Below are 17,698 nucleotides of genomic sequence, written 5' to 3' on the forward strand. Positions count from 1 at the left end.
CAAAGCAGAGTACAAGGTAGCTTGTTTTGCTACATATGAAGCAATATGGCTAAGGAGGATCCTATGGTATATGGGAGTACATGATGAAGATCCAACAATGCTAAGATGTGACAATCAGAGAGTTGCATTGCCATTGCCAAAAATCCAGTTTCTCATGTACACACCAAACACAATAAGATCCAATATTACTATGTGCATGACTTGATCGAGAATGGGATAAAAGAGATAGTTTATTGTCTAATGAAGGAGAATGGAGCAAATATCTTCACCAAAAATCTTATGAATAATCTCCTTCGAATTCATCTTCAGAGACTCAGCATTGGAACTCGAGGACGTAATTCACTTGCATATTGAGGGGGGATGTTAGATATACTCAATGTCCCACCCTTGTAAGGTACCACCAATGATCCATGGTGCTCTAAGTTACAAGAACCCCATTATGAGGAGAAGCCATGTGTGAGAGAGCAAGGACATTGGTTGGGTCCTGACTTGTATGTTAGATGAGGTCTATGTGACCAGATGGCAAAAAGGTGACCTTTGTGGATGTAGCCTTCAGGTTAGATAGAGTAGTTATGTTGATAGCAACTCGAGGCACAATGCATCGAGTTGTGAGATGTGGGAGTTATTAGGGACCCCTAATTTGGGGTCTGAGAGCAATGCCTCTGGCCCGACGGTCAAAAGAATATTCCATAGCTGACTAGGAAAGGTTCATAATATGGTTGGATAGGTTGACTAGACTACCTTCCCAAGCTGTAAAAGGGAGACCCCTCCAAAGCCATTGTCAATCTATCTTTCACCTAGTTAGAGTTCTACCAACGCCACCCTTAAGTTGTTCGCCAATCATCTATCTAGATTTCTATCTAAGCTTCACAGTGGAAGCGCATGGGTGGACAGAGCCATCTTTGTATTAGTTCATTTGAAATTAAAGCGATATCTATTCTTCTCATATTTGTTGTATGTTCTCTCCTCCTTGCTTAGATTCTATCCATTATGCCATATGAATTCTACAAAAGCTTGTATAGATGGTTAAGTGATATCTTGGAATTACTTTTTGCCATTTAAAAGTGGGACATCGTTGAAAGTATCTATATGCTCAAAGAGAATTTCAAGACTAATTCAATAACAAATTTGGTAATTTGGACATGCAAAAATCAATATTACATAGATAATATTGTTGCAAATTAATGCTCCCTACCTTGTATTACATAGATAATATTGTTGCAAATCAATGCAAGATCTTTTCATATTTCTACAAAAAAGGAGCTTGTACTTATGGTTTTTCTTATTGGTCTTGTAGGAAAATCCCTTACAAAAATGAAACCCTCCACGATCACTCCATCACCGAATAGAGAGGTTGAACTTGAGAGCAGAAAAGTAAGGGGGGAATATTTGGCTTCAAAAAAGCAAAAGCAATGAGTGGCAATGGTGAATTGTGGATGAAATATAGTAATGTGGTGATAGATGAATGAAAGAGATGCAAGATATGTCAATCTATGGTAGAAGCTTTTAAGAAATTAACTATTGAAATGGATGCATGTACTAGGAGGGAAATCTTTGATGAAGTTCTTTAGCATCCTTTCTTCTATCCTATTATGCAATGTAAATTAAAAGAGTTGGAAGCAATATTGTTGAGAAACATCCGCAACACTTTGAATCATGTGAATGTCCCAAGATCTTCAAATGATTATTTTATAAAGAAATTAGCGATGTTGATTTTGACGAATGGAGAAAGTGGAGGGCACAACATTGAAATTAGCATACCACAAGCCGGTGCACAGATCGGATGCCGTAAGCGCACATAGTGAGCGTCACAAGGTCCCCAAGAACAAAAGAACTCTACTTTTTGCACACAAATCAATGTAGAAGACTTGTACAACATGAACAAGAGACCAATTGGGTGCAATCTCCTCCCATGCCTTGTGTGAGCCCTCCACAAAGCATGTGTTTTATGTATTAATCATCTTCAAGCTCAAATAATAGCCCAAATTACAAAATAGCACGCTTTTGGCTTTTGAGTTTACTTTTGTGCCAAATAGAAATAAAGCTAATGGGCGCCCAAGAAGTCAGGCATACCCAATACAATGTCCAAATACAAATATCTAAATCATGCGCGCATGCGCATACAAAAGTAATAAATAAATATCAAACATCTTGATAAATAGGCGAGACAAAATATAGGCGCCATGCCTAAGGTATGCGCCCAATACAGGCTATCCTCTAATGCTTTCCACCGCCACTGCTGCTATCTCTACACATCAATTGAAGCATTCACAATCGTTAGTAAAATAATACAATTAAACCGACAAAAGTGAATACCTAGGAGTCTTCAGCTACATAAATAAATTAATTGGTTAGAAATCAATCATAACCTTAATTTATCACGAGTGCGCACTCTAAAATCATAAATGTTTATTAATTTAAATATGTATTTTGCGGAATCATCTGCTATGGAATCACCCATGTACACACTAAATTAACAAAACGCCCGAAAAGGATAGGCGTCCCCATCAACTTCTCGTACAAAGAATCCACTTTGTGTATGAGCCCCGGTAATAAAAGTTTATGGAATCCACCGTAAAACCTCACGGAATCCACCGTGGCATGGAATCCACCGTGTAATATGCCTCCTGGCATCATACCCCCGGGGTGGGATATCAATTGTCCTCAATTGCTATTAGCTCAATGTGGAGCTAATAGAGTGGGGAAAGCATTTAAGTCTCTAGCGTGCATCCATTGGGCCTCTTCAACAGGATGGTTTTTAAACTTGACCAAATATCTAGAATATCTACGGCCAGTTCTAGTGGTCATAAAGTCAGTATCTATAATAGTTTCAGGCTTAAGGATTTCAGTCTCTTCATCTAACAAAGGAGGGTTTTCATAGACAGGGTGTATAGGTAATTGGCCTCTAAAGGCTCGTAATAAACTAATATGAAAGGTGTTGTGAATTTTCCAATGTTGTGGTAGTTTTAGTTTAAATGCATTGTCATTGATTTTGTGAATGATCTTGAATGGTCCATAGAATCTAGGTGCTAATTTCACAACTTGGTGTTTATCTACACTTTGTAATCTACGTTTTTCTATACGTAACCAAACATAATCATCAACTTTAAAATTCATGGCCTGTCTTTTCTTATTTGCTTACTTTGTATATGATTGCTGGGCTTTGGCAATCATATCTTTAACTTCATAAAAAATAGTAGCGTTGTTACACGAGCGGTGAAGGAGAACTAGCCTCTCTCACAACCCGATAACAAGATGTAAAGGAGTGCCGGTTAAAGTATTTGACCTTGTCGAATGCACAACTCAACTATGAAAATTTAAATATTCGACGAAACTCACAACCACACAAGACAACTCACAAAGAAAATATCCAAAATTTTGACAACAACCAAATAAATTTTATTCTCATACCTTGATAGCCTCGATCTGAAACTTGGCACAACAAAGTCTAACTTCTTCCTTTTCCACAATAGCACGTCTAAAGATCTCTCGCATGCGACCCTCCTCTCACATCTCTCACAAGATGACAAGTAGATACAAGGGAAGGGGGCCCCTAGCTCTCCACTCTCCTCTCCTTTTATAGTTTTTTCATTCTCTCTTACGTTGAGGAAGTGTTTACTTTTCCCAAAAAGCCTTAGGCTTTTTATGCCTTTCAAATTTAAGGCAATTTATTATTCTTAACATTTAAGATATTAAAGCGTAGGAAATTTTTAAGCCTTTAAGGCCTTTTATTCCATGCATTAAGTTAACACATCTTGCTGTATGACTTGCTTTGTTTTTTTTTATCTTTTTTTAATTGTCTTCCCTCCTTTTTTGCTGTTTCACTCTGCGTCTTCCTCATTTTCTCCTTGTTCTCTTTCTTCCTCTGTTCTGCTCTTCTGCTACTCCTTCGCCTTTCTCTCTCTCTGTCTCTCTCTCTCTTATCGCCTCTTCTCTGATCTTAAATCCTTCAACTCTTCTCAACAGTAACCCCTTTCCAAAAGGCAATATGGTCCTTGATATTGGCAGTAGCGGGCTTTGGAGAAGGGTAGAACCAGGCGGGATCCTTGTTCTGCTTGCCGTCGACCTCGATGGTGTAGTAAGAGGCCTGGCCTTCATGTACTACATGTGGACAGACTCTAGGGGAAAATACACATTCCCTTCCACCCTTTCGTACTTGTTTGTGGAGGCTAGGATGGCCCCATTCCAAGTGGCTTTGGCACTCGGCATCACAAAAAAGTACAGGATCTCTCTTCCTCTTCTTGAATCTTCTCCCTCCCTGCCTCTCTGTCTGTCGTATATTCTTGATACTTCACATTCATCTTATTTCAAATGTCATATACATAGGCTTCAACATCATTCTTCTTATCTTTGGTCTCTTTCATAATCCGATCCCGCAGAAAAAACATCATGGAGCTCGGCCTTCCACTCTTTCAACATCTGGTCTACTTGCTCTTCTAGAAGAGCCACATCAGAAGCCATGTTCTCCTTTCAGGCCTGCATGCCATGCAGATCGTCCACCCGGTTCTTTGCTTTGGCCTTGAACATCTGATGATGGGCACTCTGCTTGCCTCCGTATTTCTTCTGCTCCAAGGTCCAGAAATTCTTCCACAATTTCGTCCCCTGGTTGTCTATGTTGGAGTGGCTCCTTAAAAGATAGTCCACACAATCCTTCATGCTCCTTTGGTTCTGCCAGTGCATTGTCTTCCAAAAATACTTATGACTTACATGATCCCACATCATTTTCACTATTTGTACCGTTTTCAATGCCGCATTCTACCTTTTCACTGTCTTCTTTCACTTCCAGTTCCACTGCTCTGAATAATTTCAACAGTTCTTCATTGTCATCAAGTGTGGTCAGCTCTGATACTCTTGGAAATTCTTCACAAACTTGCCTCTCTGATCCACCCATAGAAGTCACAGTGATTGCATCAGCTCGTCTCTCTCCATTGCTTGACATGTTTAAAACCCCACAAGGACTCGCATCACACAATAATGAGCTTGGCTCCTCCAGCCTCTCTTTGCTTAAATCCCCCTCTCCTTGGGAACATGACTCTCTAGCTATACCTATACATTTGAGATTGTTGACATCTCTTGGCCAATCTCCACACAAGTATGAGTGCTCAATTTGTTTCTCGGGTGTTGACAGGACCTCAACACCTCCTACTTCACAAATATTTGGCAAACCTGCCTCTCTTCTCTCTGCATAGCTCGACCTGCTTGAAGTTCCTGTATTCTGAGTCATCAGTGCAGATGGCTGATCTTCCATACATCTATAGGTAAGCGGTGTTACATCCCCATCTCTGTCTCTATACTCACAGAATGCAACATCTCCACTATGGACCAGGATGTTTGAATCAGCTGGACTATTCAACTGCACAAGTGCTGCCCCTGATCTCTTCCCATCTCTCAACCTGCTTGAATCCCCAGCTCTATCACCATAAACACATGGCTTGTTGTCTACAAAGGTTGGCTTGCTTGTAGAATTTGACCCTTCCTTTCGCAGGCTAGCATCCACTGCTTGACATACTTGCTGTGAGTCAATTAAAGCCTCTGCTTTATCTTCATATGCACATGGTAAGTGCGCATCTACTAGTATGGTGATATGTCTGATAGTGCCTGATGTACTTCCATGCATGCTTTGACAGCTTGTCTCTGGTGTTCTATCTCCAGACAACAAGCTATTTTTGACCTGCACTCTATCCTCTGCAGCATCTCCATGACATAAGCTTATGTTTCCCTGACGTGTTGTGGCATAGTCCTTAAGAGAATGAGCTTGCACTTCTACATTGAACAAGCTAGTTGCTTCTCCTGATTTATCTACCTGCAACAACCTGATTTTCTTCTCAATTTTATGTGCATGGGTCCAAGTTGAGCTGCTAGCATTTCCTGCTCTACCTCCATGAGGCATCATCAAAGACAGCTCTGCATTGTGTCCTATACCTCATGTTGTATCTCAATAATGCACGTCACTTTGAGTATGTTCAAGATGGCTAGAGTTTTCAGAAATTAGAACTATGTAGGGTTGGCCTTATCATTACTATAGTGGCATCAAATCCTCTAGTATACTTTGATTGGTTATTTTGAGGATGTTCACTGCCTTGATCAGCAGTGCCTTCCTTCAACCACAAACTCGACCTACGTGTTACTGGAACAGCTGCATCTTTCTGAATGCTAGGATCGAAGCCATTCTTGGAATTTTATTTCATGCAATGTGTCCTAGCAAAAATATGATTTGGGAAGAACTTCGTGCTCAACCATACATGATTTGAAAAAATATGCAATTGATCTATGATATGCAATCAATCAATCCATGCTACACATAAAATAATGTATGCATTGAAGAATCGTGCCTAGCCTATCTAGATGTGATCATGCGTCATGCAAAATGCAAACAAAATTCCTTATTAATTTAAAATTCCTTATCCTCACCTCTCAACTCTCATAAGAAGATATGATATACTCCGCTCCACCCACTCATAATCTCACATCACTCTAGAAAATGATGGTCCTCAAGATGTTGACCAAATATGAACAACCCTTCTCACGATTGATGGCGTCCTTCACGACCCTCAAACTCACCCAACCACCTTATCCTCTCAACCAAAGGTCCTAACTTTGTGATGAACATCCCAAATGGTGCGTGCAAGAAACGTGCGTGCTCAATGACAGATGCTCTCTCATGTGCGCGTGCATTTAAGATTTAATGCATATAGTTGCAGCGGACCTCATGCCGTGCTAGTACTCAATGATGGTGCAAAATGTGCTTAATCCCAACCCATGGCATGGAAAAATTTGATAAGGACAGGAGACAACCCCCGAGTGCAGTGCATCAATAAGTGTAATGCGAAGTGCTCATCAACCCATTATCCCCTATGGTGTGCAAGAGCCGCAACAAGAATACATACCTAGCTCTTCAATGTTCGGTAGCTAATAGCAAACTCTAACTTTATCATGTTCAAAAAAATACCAATCTCGACCAAGGCTATCAAGTTTCACACTCTACAAATCAAACAAAATGACAGAAACAAATCCTAAGCTAGACAAACACAATAAATCGAATTACAAAACAACAAAACAAACTGTCACACAACAACTAAACTAGCAAAAAATCAAACCTAACTACAATTTGACTAGGGGATTTCAGTTTTCAAAAAAATGCTTGACAGCGTGCATGTTAGTAATATCATCAACAGTCTGAATTTTATTTGATAATGATGCAACAAGTGCAGGTAATCTATAACCATAAATAACTTCAAATGGTGCTTTCTTTGTAGCTATGTGTGGTGTATTGTTATATGCAAACTAAAGTAAATGTAGATATGTATCCCATGTGTGTGGTTTTAAAATAGTGTAAGCATGTAAAATATCTAAAATAGTATTGTTAGTAGCTTCTGTTTGACCATTTGTTTCAGGATGAAATGCAGATGAAAAATCAATCTTTGTTCCTAAATTAGCAAACAAAGTAATCCAAAAATTATTAAAAAATCTAAAATCACAATAAGAAATAATAACTTTTGGTAAATCATGATTAGTAAACATAGTTTTAAAAATAATTGAGCTGCTTGAGATGTAGTTAAAGTTTTCTTGCATAGAATGAAATATGCTTGTTTGCTAAACCTGTCTACAACAGTCCAAATCATATCATGATTAGCTTTAGTGTTAGGTAAACTAGTAATAAAATCTATAGAAATCTGTTCCCATGGTCGTGATGGAATAGATAAAGGCATTAGTAAACCATATTGTTTACCATGGTGTCTTTTCACTCGTTGACAAACTAAACATTCAGACACAAAGTTAGATACATCAATGTCCATATGTGGCCAATAAAAATCTTTAGTCAATGTATGCAAAGTAGATATAATACCTCTATGACCTTGATATGGAGGACAATGAATCTCATGCAAAACAAAAGATCTAAATGGAACTGTTACACATAATCTATTTTCATAAAACATAAACCCATTATTGTAAGACAGTGAATCAATAGGAATCCAATTATTTGCAACTAATTTATTCCAATCAGCTTGAAAAGTAATATCCTGATGATAAGTATCTTTCATAGGGATAAGGGAATCAAATGATATCACAGAAATATTATGAATTGTCGGTCTTCTACTTAAAGTGTCTGCTACAACATTCTCTTTTTTTTGTTGATATTGTATAAGGGGATGAAAACTTTGAATGAAAGCTGCCCATTTAATATGTCGGTCAGATATTTGGGGTTGACTAAGGAGATGTCTAATGCTTTGTTGGTCAGTTTTGATCATAAATTCAGAATCCATTAAGTAATGTTTCCATTGACGTAAAGCTTGTACTACAGCTAGCAATTCTTTATCATATGTAGAATATTTAAGTTCAGATGGTTTCAGTTTACAGCTAGAGTAGGTTATGGGATGATTATCTTGCATAAGTACAACTCCTATTCCAGATCCACTAGCATCAGTAACTACTAAAAAGAATGGTTTATTGAAATCAGGTAGTTTTAATATACATGAGCATGGATTAATGCATGTTTCAATAAATCAAAAGATTTTTGTTAATTATCAAACTAGTTATACACAATACCTTTCTTTAAAAGTTTAGTCAAAGGCAATGCAAGTAACGAGAAATTTCTTACAAACTTTCTGTAAAAACTAGCAAGACCTAGAAAAGAACGTAACTTATGCACATTTTTGGGTATGGGCCAATTTAAAATTGCTTCTATCTTTTTAGGGTCAATCTTAATACCTTCTGATGAAACAATGTGATTTAGATATTCAATTTCTGTTTGAAAGAATTCACTCTTTTTTGGATTAGCATACAATTGATTATCTTTTAACAACTTGAAAACTAAAGATAGATGTTCATAATGCTTATTCTCATTTTTACTGAACGCCAATATATCATCAAAGAATACTATAACACAATGCTGATATTTCAAGAATATGTGATTCATCATTCGATTAAATGTAGCATGTGTATTAGTTAAACCAAAAGACATCACTAGAAATTCATAGTGTCCAAATTGTGTTCTAAATGCAGTTTTGAATATATCAGATTTATCCAATCTTACTTGATAATAACCAGATTTAAGATCTATCATACTGAATATAGCAGAACCTTGTAGTTTATCCATAAGATCATCTACCCTAAGTATTGGATATCTATTCTTAACAGTAATTTTATTTAGTGCACGATAATCAATGCACATGCAATAAGTATTATTTTTTTTCTTCACTAATAAAACATGTGCACCAAATGGAGAACTAGTAGGTCTAATTAATCCTCTATTAAGCAATTCTTCTATTTGATTTTGAATTTCTTTCTGTTCAATTTGGTAATGCATATATGGTGCTTTACATGGTGGTTGTGTACTAGGAATTAAATCTATTTTGTGATCTTCAAGTCGTGACGGTGGTAGTCCAAGTGATAAATCATCAGCAAAACAATCTTTAAATTGAGTAAGAAATTGTGTATGCTTAGGAATGCATATGTTTTTCTTTAGCTTGAAGTTCATTCACTCATATTAAATAAGATTTGCTATTTTTACGTAATGCACGTTTAGCTTATGTATGAGTAAACAATGGAAAATTATTAGATGTGTGCATACCATGCAATGTGATTTGTTTTCCTTGAAAATAAATTTTAATTGAATGCATAGAATAATCTATGTCAGGATTATATTGATGACGCCAAGGCATACCTAAGATAATATCACTAGATTGTAAAGGTACAACTAAGAAATTCATTCGTTAAGTGTATTCACCAATTTTAATTTCTAAGTTATGCACCTCTTGTATTCCATTATATCTCATGCCTAGGAATGCTGCTTTAATGCGATAATGCGTAGAAATAGTTTGTAAATTCAATTCTTTCACTAACTTTGCAAAAATAAAGTCATGTGTGCTACCATCATCATGCAAAATAATCTTTTATTTACCATGCATTAAACATTTCATTGTCAACAAAGAATGTGGAGTTGGCATACCTGGCAAAGTATCAGAAGGAGTACAAATGTCGTCATCATCTTCTGTAAAGTCAGGCATTTCCTCACGTTCTTCATCTTCCATTGCTCCAAGATAATTGATATGAACATGTGGCTTTTTCGATTGACAATTGGCTGCTAGATATCTAGGTTGATGGCATTTGTAACAAACTATAGGTTTGGCTTTAGATACATTGTTGGCAATGGTAGAAAGTCTAGGAATATTAGGATTTGGCCGTGAGGATGACTTAGGGTTTGAATTGGTATTTGATGTCAATGTAGATGGTCGTGTCCAAGACTTACAGAATGAAGATGGAAGAAAATGACTTTGATTGAATTTTCTAAAATTTGAATTGAATTGCTTGAAACCATAGTTACCATTAATTTGAAATTGTTGTGGGTGCTTATCTCTTCCTCGAATCTTTTCTTCAGTGTCATGAGCCAAAGAAATTGCATCTTCAAGGGTTGTTGGCTTGAACATATTGACTTCAGCATAGTAATGTCCAAGTAGGCCAGACATAAACTTGCATTTGTGAGTCGCTTCAGGTACATCTTCAAGCATGCGTAGTAGGGCATTCCAAAAACGTTCAGTGTATTGGGAAATAGGTTCACGGTCTCTTTACTGTAGAAGATCCCATTGCTTTATGGCTTTTTCATGGAATTGAGGAGGAAGGAAATTCTGCAAAAAGTTCTTTTTGAATCTCTCCCAGGTAGTGGAACAATCAATGCTCTTACGAACCACAATCCACCATAGAGATGCTCGATCGACTAAATGATTAGTGACACATTTAATTTTGTCTTTCTCAGCATATGTCTCTTCATGAAAGTAATCATCAAATTGACTAATTAATGCAAGTACAGTCTTTCCATCTCGAAATCCATTGAAAGTACGAAATTTGAAATTTCTTTTATTTATCTTTGTTTCTTTGCGGATGGATTGAGCTTCAAGCGTCGCATCGATGGTGCGTCGTATAAGATCTTCGGGTTGCGGTCCATCTTTGTCGGTGGTAGATCGTTGCAAATTGGCCAATTGAACTTGCAAAGCTTGTCGGGCTCTTCGTTCTTCATCAAGCTGCATCATAATTAAATCCAATTTTTGTTCCATTGTAGGTTCAGGTAAATCACCTTCAGTCATTAAATCGTCCATGTTTTGTTCCGTCATCCTGTAAAATCCAAAAGACCTCACACTCTCGAAATCTGATTAGTGGGATGAGCGTAGCTCAAAGTCAGGTATACAAGGCTGATAAATTTTTGTTTGGCTTTTATAGTCTTTGTCTTTTGCGGTTGCGGTTTTCGTTGTCTTCGTAGAAGTTGCGTATAATCTTCGTATGACCTGCGTATGATCTTCTACGTTTGGTGAAATTGGTTCAGCAAGTCTGCGTGTGTAAACAGAGTCTTCCAGAGAGCAATAAACGAACTCTGTGCTTCTGCATATGAACAGTCTTTATGGGAATAGTTGAAGTAAGTCTGTTTTGATCATCTGTGACTTATAGAACTTGCAGGAGTAATAAAACTTACAAAACTTGAGTGATTAAGCTTTTTTAAAGCTTAAGTGACTTAAAATTTAGGAGACTTAAGCTGACTGTCGACGATTTAGGGGGAGCCATTTTTTGCACCGAATCCGTTGTTAGCATGCCGCGTTCACAGACGTCAAATTTTGTTTAAGTAAGCTTTGTAAAGCTTACTATTAAGCTTACTAAGCTTTATTTTAAAGCTTTTTGAACTTTTGGATATGGAAGCAAAGCTTACTGTCTCTGTTCAAAACAATTTGTAGAAGGAGATGTACAAGTGGTTCTCCGTCTCCTCAGGCCGGTCCTTCACGATCAGAGGATGCAGATAGAGGTTCTTGACCGCTAGGAAGTCACCCGTATCGACTGTTCGCAATGAAACCGATTGTAGAGCTCGATTGTTCTAGAAGCTCCGCCTTCACGCAAGATGGTAAGCGATTGGAAGCTCTCGATCTCAACTTCGCTCTGATACCACTGGTGCACAGATCGGATGCCGTAAGCGCGCGTAGTGAGCGTCAAAAGGTACCCAATAACAAAAGAACTCTACTTTTTGCACACAAATCAATGTAGAAGACTTGCACGATATGAACAAGAGACCAATTGGATGCAATCTCCCCCCACGCCTTGTGTGAGTGCTCCACAAAGCATGTATTTTATGTATTAATCATCTTCAAGCTCAAATAATAGCCCAAATTACAAAATAGCACGCTTTTGGCTTTTGAGTTTGCTTTTGTGCCAAATAGAAATAAAGCTAATGGGTGCCCAAGAAGTCAGGCATACCCAATACAATGTCCAAATACAAATATCTAAATCGTGCGCCCATGTGCATACAAAAGTAATAAATAAATATCAAACGCCTTGATAAATAGGTGCGGTAAAATATAGGCGCCATGCCTAAGGTATGTGCCCATCAAAATATTGACGATAATTTGAATATACGCTATCATCCAATACTTTCCACCGCCATTGCTGCTATCTCTACGTATCAGCTGAAGCATTCACAATCGTTAGTAAAATAATACAATTAAACCGACAAAAGTGAATACATAGTAGTCTTCAGCTACATAAATAAATTAATTGAATAGAAATCAATCCTAACCTTAATTTATCACAAGTGTACACTCTAAACTCATAAACGTTTATTAATTTAAATATATATTTTATAGAATTACCCGCTATGGAATCACCCATGTACACACTAAATTAACAAAATGCCCGAAAAGGATAGGCGTCCCCATCAACTTCTCGCACAAAGAATCCACTTTGTGTATGAGCCCCAGTAATAAAAGTTTACAGAATCCACCGTGTAATATGCCTCCTGGCATCACAAGCTTCCAAGCTCATGGGAAATCCACAAAAGAAACTTATGTAAAACTAAAGATCACTTGCAAATGGCAAGTGAAATTGATGGTTTGTTTCCTACATTTGCATATCATAGATAAGATGGATGGAGAATCCACATCGCTTAAAATATCAAAGACTTAGTCTTTTAGCTTTCAATGGATGAGATGGCGTCCCCCAACAAAAAGGATGTTGTAGTAAAAGACTCGCTAGATATTTGTTATGTAAGACATCTAGTACACCTTTTGGAGGAGCCTTAGGTACTGATTTGTTTTGTATATACTATTTTTTATTGGTACTACAACTTGGCTTGGGTGTTTTGCTTCACTTGCTAGTGCTAAGAGGTTTTGAAACATTTACATACTAGTCTCGACAACAATTCCAAATGTAATTTTTGAGTCAATATATTGTTGTTTTTGAAACAATGATATTTGAGAATGGTGAAAGAGGGCCAAAGCTCTGACATGAGCATAATGCAAGGTGCCAAGCTTGTGGAAATCTATGAGAGCAACTTATATATAGCCAAACATCACTTAGTAGTGGCAAGTGAAGCTAATGATTTGTTACGTACATTTGACAATTCACTATACTAGTCTATAGCAATTTTCAATGTCGTTTAGCTTTATATTTTTAAATATTTATAAAGCACTTATCTTTATGCTTATTTGCCAATCCTTTTTTCCTTTGAAGTAAATTTTATTTTATTTGATCTAGTCACAAGTGGTGCACTGCAACTCTTTTCCATCTCTAAACAAGTATTTTATTTTGTACACCACTCTTTTATCTCTGAACCAATTTTTGATTTTATTGAAGGTAGGTACAAGTGGTACGCTACAACTTACAAGTAGTTTCCAACACTAACACTATTGCATTACTATTTAGAATAAGCACATGACTAGTTACAAGTGATGCTCTACTACTTAGAAGTGCTATGCTACCAATTATATACTATCATACAAATCTTGGACAACATATCCAAGCCATATTGCCTTTGGGACAGCCATATATCATCATCACATCCGATTACCTTAATACCAAGAAAGTACCTTAACTTACCCAAATCCTTTATGTTAAACTTCTTCTTCAAAAAGTCCTTAACTTCAACAATCCTACTGTCACTGTTACCTATAATAATCAAGCCATCGTCATAGATTACTATGATGACCAAGGCTATATCACCCTTTCTCACATAAAGTGAGTAGATAGCATCAGAAACATAAAAGCCAATGTCAACAAGATACTCTCTGATCTTATTAGACTAGATGTTTGCTTCAACCCATAGAGCACTTTCTTTAACTTGCACACATATGTGGGATCTAAATCCTCATTACCTGTTAGCTACTCCATATACACCTCTTCTGGCAATTCACCATGCAAAAAGGTATTCTTGAAATCCACTTGCTACAAATTCTAGCCTTTGGTTGTCTCCAAAGCAATCACATATCTAACAGCTACCATCCTAGCAACAAGACTAAATATCTTTTCATAATCTATTCCATATGTTTCAGCATAGCCTTTTACAATCAACCTAGCCTTATATATGCTAACAAAGCTATCTATATTATTCTTGATTTTGTAAACCCACTTACAACCAATAGCGTTCTTGCCCTTAGGCAATGGTACCAAATTTCAAGTCATATTGGCTTCTAATGCATCCATCTCCTCATCCATTTACTACATCCCAATGAGCATGACCAATAACATCCTCAAAGCAAGTGGGCTCAATGTCCTCAACTACCTTTACCATATCTAAGGAGCTACATGCATAGCTAAGGAGAAGTAAGCCCGATAGAGTGGCAGTAATGAACAGGGTCTTGACGTGAAATATACAGGATGCATGCAATCTTGAACAGAGTCGGCGTTTGGAATAGATGCTGCCAAACAAGAGTACGTCCTTCTCCACGTGGATTTCCAGAAGGCGTATTAATGGCAAGGTCTGCTGGGAAATTGGAATTTGTTATGGCTGTGCTTGGAAAATCTGGTAAATTTGGTGAATCTACATTTCGCAAGACGGTACTACGATCACTCTTCACCAATGCGTCTGAAACGAATCCCTTTCTTGGGGAGATAGTCCTCTTTGGATGGATGCATTCTCTTGGGTTTCCTCGTATCAACAAGGATCAAGTCATTCCATATCTACGATTTCCCATTTGCATGAAAGCGGTGCTTCAAATCGTCTATGGAGAAGATGTTCTCCAAAAGCAAAAAACGGACATTTGTCTTCCTTGCAGGTTGGTTTTGTTGAAAATCATTTCTTTCCCATCATGGTTTTTACTTGATAGCTATTAGGATGAGATCATCAACATAGATGACTACAACAACCATACCATCCTTAGAATGTCTACCAAAAAGAGAGTAATCAACCATAGTTTGGTAAAACTCTGGTACCCTCTCACAAGCTAAATGTCTTACATTAAAGTTGGTGGCCAATAAATCAATCACTTCGATGCTCAAAAAGAATCTTAGCTATCCAAGATCCTTAATGTCAGACTCCTTATGTAAGCCATGCTTTACTTCCGCAATCTATTTCTCAAGAATATCTATCCATTTGGCACATCTATCACTTCGATGCTCAAAAAGAATCTTAGCTATCCAAGATCCTTAATGTCAAACTCCTTATGTAAGCCATGCTTTACTTCCGCAATCTATTTCTCAAGAATATCTATTAGGATGAGATCATCAACATAGATGACTACAACAACCATACCATCCTTAGGATGGCTACCAAAAAGAGAGTAATCAACCACAGTTTGGTAAAACTCTTGTACCCTCTCACAAGCTAAGTGTCTTACATTAAAGTTGGTGGCCAATAAATCAATCACTTCGATGCTCAAAAAGAATCTTAGCTATCCAAGATCCTTAATGTCAGACTCCTTATGTAAGCCATGCTTTACTTCCGCAATCTATTTCTCAAGAATATCTATCCATTTGGCACATCTATCACTTCGATGCTCAAAAAGAATCTTAGCTATCCAAGATCCTTAATGTCAAACTCCTTATGTAAGCCATGCTTTACTTCCGCAATCTATTTCTCAAGAATATCTATTAGGATGAGATCATCAACATAGATGACTACAACAACCATACCATCCTTAGGATGGCTACCAAAAAGAGAGTAATCAACCACAGTTTGGTAAAACTCTTGTACCCTCTCACAAGCTAAATGTCTTACATTAAAGTTGGTGGCCAATAAATCAATCACTTCGATGCTCAAAAAGAATCTTAGCTATCCAAGAATGTCAGACTCCTTATGTAAGCCATGCTTTACTTCCGCAATCTATTTCTCAAGAATATCTATCCATTTGGCACATCTATCACTTCGATGCTCAAAAAGAATCTTAGCTATCCAAGATCCTTAATGTCAAACTCCTTATGTAAGCCATGCTTTACTTCCGCAATCTATTTCTCAAGAATATCTATTACAATGAGATCATCAACATAGATGACTACAACAACCATACCATTCTTAGAATGTCTACAAAAAAGAGAGTAATCAACCACAATTTGGTAAAACTCTTGTACCCTCTCACAAGCTAAATGTCTTACATTAAAGTTGGTGGCCAATAAATCAATCACTTCGATGCTCAAAAAGAATCTTAGCTATCCAAGAATGTCAGACTCCTTATGTAAGCCATGCTTTACTTCCGCAATCTATTTCTCAAGAATATCTATCCATTTGGCACATCTATCACTTCGATGCTCAAAAAGAATCTTAGCTATCCAAGATCCTTAATGTCAAACTCCTTATGTAAGCCATGCTTTACTTCCGCAATCTATTTCTCAAGAATATCTATTACAATGAGATCATCAACATAGATGACTACAACAACCATACCATTCTTAGAATGTCTACCAAAAAGAGAGTAATCAACCACAATTTGGTAAAACTCTTGTACCCTCTCACAAGCTAAGTATCTTACATTAAAGTTGGTGGCCAATATGTAACGTGTCCTAGTATCATCCAGGACACGTCTTAGCAGTCCATCGGAAAGGATGTCTAGAAAACTCCGCCCAGCACTCCCATGGAATGTTACGGGTTTTGCGATCTAAGTCTTCCCGCGTCTACCACATAGCGGAAGTATCCTGGCCGTTCCCACTTAGGATCACGACCGGAATTAGGGTTTTCCTGATTGGTCATTAGCTAACAGCAACTATCGTCAGACCCGCGCGAACTACTTTACGCAGAAATGCCAGGTCTAAAGTGGATTCACGCTGCACTTGGCTCAAGGAGAATTGGAAACGAGAGGGATGCAAGGCTCAACCTCTCTGCCATAAGGCATAGTTCCATTCCGTTCCCCTAAAACAGCATAAATCGGGTAAGACGTAACTCTAGGTCATCGCTCTCGTTATTCGTTTTGATGATGATGATCATCCCGCTGTTCTTCGAGATTTTTGAGAAAAGTTCTCGGCTAACCGAGACCACCCATCCGTAGGACGGACCCATGGTCCATCCTCCGCACTTTCCTCGGTTTGTTTTAGTTATGTAATTATCTAACACATTAATTTGACATATAACAATCAGCTTCTTTAATTAATCCTGTTAAGCACTGGTTTCTTCACGTAATCTTATCACGTGACATAGAAAAACAATATCAAACAAATTCTTTATTATCATTTCATCATTTTATATTTGAAATACAAGGAGTTCCGCCCGTAGACTTGTCCATAATCCGCCTGAAGGCTACCCAGTGATCCTCAGGGATCACTATTCCAAGCTTCCGTCCGTAAACTAGTATGCGGGCCTCAAGATCCAATCCCGAGTCGCGTTAGCCTCTTGTGCAGGTCCCGAAAGGCGAGGGATTTACGGCCAGAGCCCCCTGGCACCCAAGCGTCCTCCTGCTCCAAGTAGAGCTCAACGGAAAGACCTCTCGCGGTGGGTTCGGTCCACGTTCCCGACGCGGTC

The sequence above is a fragment of the Lygodium microphyllum genome, chromosome 6 (assembly GCF_053477565.2).
Source record: "Lygodium microphyllum isolate KBCC chromosome 6, Lygodium_microphyllum_v1.1.10, whole genome shotgun sequence".
In the NCBI taxonomy this organism is placed as follows: domain Eukaryota; kingdom Viridiplantae; phylum Streptophyta; class Polypodiopsida; order Schizaeales; family Lygodiaceae; genus Lygodium; species Lygodium microphyllum.